This window comes from Arvicanthis niloticus, chromosome 9 (genome assembly GCF_011762505.2).
Source record: "Arvicanthis niloticus isolate mArvNil1 chromosome 9, mArvNil1.pat.X, whole genome shotgun sequence".
Lineage (NCBI taxonomy): Eukaryota > Metazoa > Chordata > Mammalia > Rodentia > Muridae > Arvicanthis > Arvicanthis niloticus.
The window spans coordinates 26,954,856-26,961,797 of record NC_047666.1 but is presented as its reverse complement, the minus strand read 5'-3'; positions in this window follow the sequence as shown (position 1 = coordinate 26,961,797).

Sequence of the window (6,942 nt, the reverse complement as noted above, 5' to 3'; positions counted from 1 at the left end):
AGAAAGCACTGCAGCAAGGCTTCTGTAGCATGTGCTGATCAGAACAAGCACCTGCCTATCTGCATACACACACACATGTCAACGCACACTCCACAATTCTGAATGACAGGCACGTACGTGCAACCGCCACAGGAGCTTGGAACACGTGGCTGCACTCCAGTTCCTGGGGTGCACTGATTTCAAAGGTCAGAGGACAGACACACAAACCCCACGATTCTGAGCTCATCAAACCCCAGGCAGAAAAAGATGCAGTAGAGATTCCACTGGCTTCCTTCGAAGGTAATAAGCTAAAGATTTAGATGATTCCTTCAACAATGTGTTCATATCATCAGCTGGTTAATCAATATACTAAGAAGATGAGCGAAGTTCCACCCCATTACCTACACCATCTTGAATTACAGGCTCAGTGAAGGTCCTTACGTACCATGCCCATGATGCATGGATGAGGAAGAGGCAGGGCTTCATGCATGCAGAAACTCCATGCATGCAGCAGTTGCCTCTGCCTTCTGCACCTGTGATGCATTTTAATTTTGCTGTAGTGTCTCTTTATCAGGTAAATTTCTCTAGAAATCTCTTCCCAGTGACTCTCACCTGACTCCAAAAGGGCCGAATGTCTCTACAGACCTTCTGCTGTCTTGATTTTTTTTCCTCTACACAGTTAATAATAGTCAGTAATAAGTCATAATAGACTTATTATGAACTGATTTTTATTATTTTGGGTCCCACTCCTTTGGAATGTGTTATACTCCCTTCCTCATGAGCTGAATATCACGTCCCCTGCTAAGCCAACTATATAAAACTTATAGTATTCTAGGGAAACAAAAGTACCAGTTATACTTTCTGCTTTTAAGCTGGTGCAAAATCTTCTGTGTTTAGTTTCACAACTCTACAAGCCCAAAGGATCTGGTTTTGAACTTCTTTATTGTCTTAGAGAACTTGTTTAGTCCAAGATTAGATCCACTGGACAACATCCTTATGATTTCTGTCATTCCTGTGAATCGTGGTCACACTGTAAACAACACAGCCAATAAATATCCCTCGACTGACATGAGGCCAATGGAGTTAGGAACCCTGAAGATGGCTCTAGGGTCTTGGAACCATTCTTTCTTGAATCACACCTTAAGATTGAGACATTACTGTGGTATTTGCTCAGCTGTGATGAAGACATTATGATACATCTCAAATGTCATGTAGTAATAAAAACATCTAACAAGCTATATGGTGGGTGTTTTTGTTTTAGCATATAGAAGTTGATATATTTCATTTTTTATGTGTTTCTCTTATGTCTCCAGCAGATATTCTCACACAAGCCCGAGCGAGTGCGAATACACACACACACACACACACACACACACACACGCACGCACAAACACACACACGCATGCAAGCACAGACACAGAGATGGTTGGATGTCCTGATGTGACTGCTATTCATTGATTTTTCACTATTAAATTGTTGCCAGTTTTATAAATATAAGGTTTTACTTGTTCACTGTTAGCAGACCTCTCTTTTCCATGTTCTACCCAGTTTTGTCATGAATGATCTATTCTCCTGCTCAAGAGCTCTAGGAATGCCATCAGCTAGAACTTTCTATCCATCACCACAGTCCCTGAGATGCCTGGACACTGGATTTTGAACCACAGCTAGAGTGCCAGAATTGGATCTTAACTTTATTAATCTAATTTTTACTTTATTTCAATTATTGGCATTTCAATAGCTACACTATTAGCTGTTTTTTATTCAACACTATTCAATCAGTATGGCTAGTAGTTGTCACTGTGGACAGTGTGGATATGTATTATAGTCCACAAAACAAACATAGGAATAGAGTTATTGGCCAGTAGGTAAGACTCCCATCCCAATTTTATACAATGTCAAATTGTTTTTATGACTAGATTTCCCATGCCTTTTCTTCCTAGCAAAGGTTTTATTGATCAATGTCTTTGCCAGCAAGTGTTAGATGACTTGGGGACTCTCTGCTTCCATCCCTACCCCCATGACTCCTGAGAGAGGACAGTTTGAAGAAAAAGATTAGAAACAGCTGTGTAGACGTGGGGAAATTAGGTGGGAGATTCATGCCAAATATTAAGCTCTATTAAAACTCAGTGACATCTATAACAACACCACATTGTAGGCACGGACCAAAAGACAGAGCCTGGGAAAAGATTTACAAGTAAGAACAATTGGTTAAAAATTAGCTGAGACCATAACTCAATGGAGAAACAACAAACATTTGATGAACAATAAGGGATCACTCATTGAAAAATATCAATTGCTTATGCCATTCTTTACACAAAATAGCAAATTCAGATCCATAGCTTTTGTAAAAGAGAAACTGTGGAAATCAGAGAGAAGTCCCATGAGAATGTCTCTTTTGTCCTCCCATCTGGCACCGCTCCAACCCTAGAGGATGGCAAAGATAGGAATGACTTTCCTAGCTGGCTTTCTCAAAAGAAAAAGGAGAAAAGGAAGGTCATGCCAAAAAAAAAAAAAAAAAAAAAAAATGTATGCCTGAATTCCAAACACCTGACCATGCAGATGTCCCTTGAAATGGTGTGCAAAACGCACTTTGAATCAAGTTGATTGTGCTTGGCATCCTTCCAGGAGCACATGTTCAGGCAGGGGTGGGACAAGAGAGCACTGCCCGTAGTCTAACAGACATTCTTGTTAGAGCAAACACTCTGTTTTCAAATATACTTCTTAAGTTAAAAAACCATGCTAAAAATGAAAATGCCACTGACCAGGACATCCTGGGGCTGGAGTGGACAGTCCATCAGTGAGCTCTTAGCACACTCGAGGTGTTTGACAGCTGTGCTAAGCAACGGGCACACAGAGCAGCGACAGGGATGCAAACGCCGCCAGGGCGCTCTGCCACCACCAGATAAGTCAAGTCCTTTAACACCAGGGGCTGCTAAGGGCTTATTCCACACTCCCAGGGAGATAAGCTGCCATTCAGCCTGGAGGCACACCCAGATCACAAAAGCAGCTGACAGAAAATCTGAGGGATGCAGCCCAGCACAGGCAATCATTTTAGGGATGAAAATGAGCAAACTTCAAGATGTTTTGATATTAGTTTCTTGGGGATCCATCAAAGCCTACACTTGAGACTGACAAGCTTTTCCAGGCATGCCATCACCACAGGGCCACCAGAGCCCGCCTGCCAGGCACTTTGCATTCACAATCCAAGTCCTGCTGTCTAAGGTGAAGTTTTTCTCATTTTTTGGAAACACCTGAGGTCCAGTGGTTAGATGAAGTGCCTGGGTTATCTGTAGTTGGAGAAAGTTGGAGTCACGCCCTCACCACTAATTCTTCCCAATTCTCTAAGCCACTCCTGTTAGGCTGATAGTTCATACGGTTGAGCTCCAAAGGAAGAAAGCTGAGTTCTAATGTGAGTTTGATATATTAGAGCGCTCTCTGTGCTGTCTGCTAAGGTAATTTCCCCAGGCTGAGTGAACGCTCGGCTGTTCTTTTATTTCCTCATTCAGATTCAATTTCAAGTGTTCCATTTCCATGTAAGAACAAGCCAGGCAGGAGTCCACTTTCCTTTCTCACCTCCCTTTCTTTTCTTTCTTTCTTTCAAAATACAACTGCGTTGATTATGGAATTCAGCATATACAGGTTTTGGAAGAACAGTGGGCATCTTGACTTTGAGGAATCATCAGCGGTCCCTGTCCACAGAGCTGCAAGGTCAAGTCAAGCCACATGTATTATTACAGAAGAATGAGCACCTGTAAGAAGAGACTATTGGCCTCATAAAAAGATTCAGTTCATGTAGCTCTGTGCCACATCCTGAAGCTGTATCACCACAGTGGACTGCACAAAGTAACCTCTATTTCCCATTTCCACAATCCACTGGGCCAACCATGTAATCAAAAAGCATTAGGCTTTGAAAGCTGGCTAGAGGTCAGTCTGGCTAGCCTCTGACACTGCACAGGAAGAGAGAAAGAGGGGGAGAAATAAATGAGACCTGTCTTATCTGTGGGCAGCCGAGTTCCTGATGACTTTCACTGGACACGTTTAAAAAGAAAGAATTCTCAGGGAAGGTCTTAGTCATTTGAGAGCTGAAGAGTATTGGGCATCAAACCAAAGTGAAATCTCACTCATCTTTGTTAAATGCCGTGCACGAAGGGGAAAGGGTTCTAGAAACTATGGCTTTTAAAAAATTATTATTTAAAATAACATTAGGATGACAAATCCTTTGAGAGAACAGTATTCTGGGTCAAAAAAAAGTCATCAATGACTTTACAAGAAGTTTATCACCCCACCCCCCACCCCCAAAGGTGAGCATAAGAGGGTCAGGTTCCACTCCAATGTGACTTACAAGGCAATAGCTCTGGTTATGCAGTCCTTATGAAGCTGTGTAGATGTAAGCCTGGAAGTGACAAGCTAGATTTTAGACAAGGGTCTTCAAGTAACCTGGTTTTGATCCCATTTATATTGCGTGTGTCCAGAGGGTCATGTATCTGATCCTCCACAAGTGCCTCCAAATTATTAGCTAATGGTCTATCACGGCTGTGTTTAAGACTCGTCATTAATTATTGCTGAACACTTGGAAGGGCTGGCATTGATAACAGCACCCAAGAGGAATTCCTGTAAATGATAACGGCAGAATTCCTTAAATAGGCAGCCAGAGAGTGAAACCATGCCCGAGTCACTCAATCATGTGTGCGCGGGAGGGAGGGGTCGACTTTATTCATGAAGATTTCAGCAGTTGCTTTGAGTCTTCTAGGGTGTTACTCCGAGGTCATTGGCTTAGTAAGATGAAACTGCCCAGCGCACAGTGTGTGCAATAGAGCCAAATGGCCACATCTGTGATAAAAATGATTCCAAAATTTGCTCTCAATCTATGATTCCAGACACAAGAGTTACCCTTCTCTGTTGCATGGTTGACATATTTCTGAGTTGCATCAGCTTCCATGCGATAAGGTTAGAATGTCCGTCTTCTCAAATCACAGACAGCTTGAGGGCAGGCGTGTGTTCCATTAATGTGTCCCTGGAACCCAGAAAGAAGGCTGCTATCCAGAGGATGCTCTGTGTTCAGTAACACAGATGTTGTGATGCAGTATGTCAGTTGTTGATCTGCTATTTGTTTGGTAATGTACCTTTGAAACCATCAGTGTTCCGTTTCTGGCTATTTCTCTTGAAACAGTGTTTCGGAATACTGGCCAACGCTTGTCTTATGGGAATCCTGGTCATTCAAGGAGCAAAGGTGACAATAAGGATAGACTTTCCTCCAGTTAGAAAGGAACATTCCCCCTTATCCAAAGACAGTTTTGTTGAACCTCTTAGTTTTTGTTTTTTTTCTGTGCTTCCTCTCCTTGACTTTTCTACAGCATCCCATTCTGTTTTGTGGAGAGGATGACAATCCTGAGGTCATAAGTTTGGAGGAAAACTGGATGAGACAAACACAAAGCCTGAGTACTGGTGTGTGCCACAGAGCAGGACTTGAGTGAATGGAAACCTTCTACAGCCTTCACTGGCTGGCATTGGGTCATCCTTCCTGGCAGCCCTGTGCCACTGTGCACAACATAGTGCAGGTGCTTGGTGAACATTTGTTCGAGTGGTGGTGGTGAATGGCAAACTGTTGATTACGATAAGGTTGCCTCTGGCTGAGGCTCAAGCATCCTGGCCTTCCTAGGGCTGCTTAACCTCATCGAGGTCTCAGAGGGGACACATTATGAAGAAGTGGGTGCTCTGGGCAGGCATTCTGTTTCTGTGAAGATTTTCCCCAAACATAATGTGGTCTGCTGATTTCCTGGACCAGACCATACAGTGGACTATTCACACGCATGGCCTCTTAATCCTCATGGTTTCTTGAAGGCAATATTATTCTGCATCCAGAAGAACCCAGGCTCGATGAAGAGCCATAAGATACTCACTGGGGAACACATGATAAGGCTTGGATTCCGACTCAGACCGAGGGCTTGCTGGAGGCAGAGAAGCTGTTGGAGGTATAGAAACACGGCCCCTAATTGACTTCTACTTAGCAGATAAAAATTGGAAAACCTGTGTCTAAAGAGTAGTTGGTGGGGAAGTTTTGAGCTTGGAATGTTGGAATGGAAATAAGATGGTGGGAACAATAAGTCAAGAGGTAGAAATCCAAAAAGTGGGGCCCAAGAAACTGGGTGTAGTGTTTTAACAATAAAGCTAATTACCAACTTAGTGAGAAACAACTCAAGATATGCAGAAATCCCAACACTTATGGATAGTCCTAAAACATAACTTCCCCCAATATTATATAGGAGAAAAAAAATTAAGGACTGCCTGCAAGAATCTTCACTACTCTATCTATATATGTAAGTGGAGCCATTTCTACAGTCACTAAGGTCAGTTCTAACACTGAATTTCAGCAACTAGGAAACGCAATAGCAAATGTCAGGAGCAGAGCTCCTGGGCCCTGCAGAACCACAGGGGTGGCTCCAAGGGTCTTGCCTACTCAGTACGGAAGCTTGAGCACTCCATGCTCAGCAGCACAGACTATAAACATGGGGAACAGTAACTGCCCGTGATGGGGTCCTTCCTGTGAGTGAACACGCAGAGGGATGGAAGTGGAAAAAGTAGGGTTTCTTCCGCCTGGAAAAAGTAGGGTTTCTTCTCAGAAGATGGCTGTCTGCTCCCCCGAGAGCTACTTTTCTCACTTCCCTTGCATCACACCAGTGAGGGGGAAAAAAAATCTCTCCAGAAAAGGGAGTGTCTTCCTCTCAATGCTGAAGTGCTGCTAATGATGATGGCATCCATGCAATGTTTCACGGTTGATGACTACCTCACGATCCTTGGTCAGTGTTTGTAACAGCATCTTCTCTGTCTTGAGCTAGTGTTCTATAGGCTCCTAGTGGTTCCTCTTCAGGGGGCTCTGGCTGTGCACTCATGGGACACACATCACATTCTATAGAAGGGCAGGTCTATAAGGGCTGGATTCCAGGCCTCTCAATGAGAGGTCCA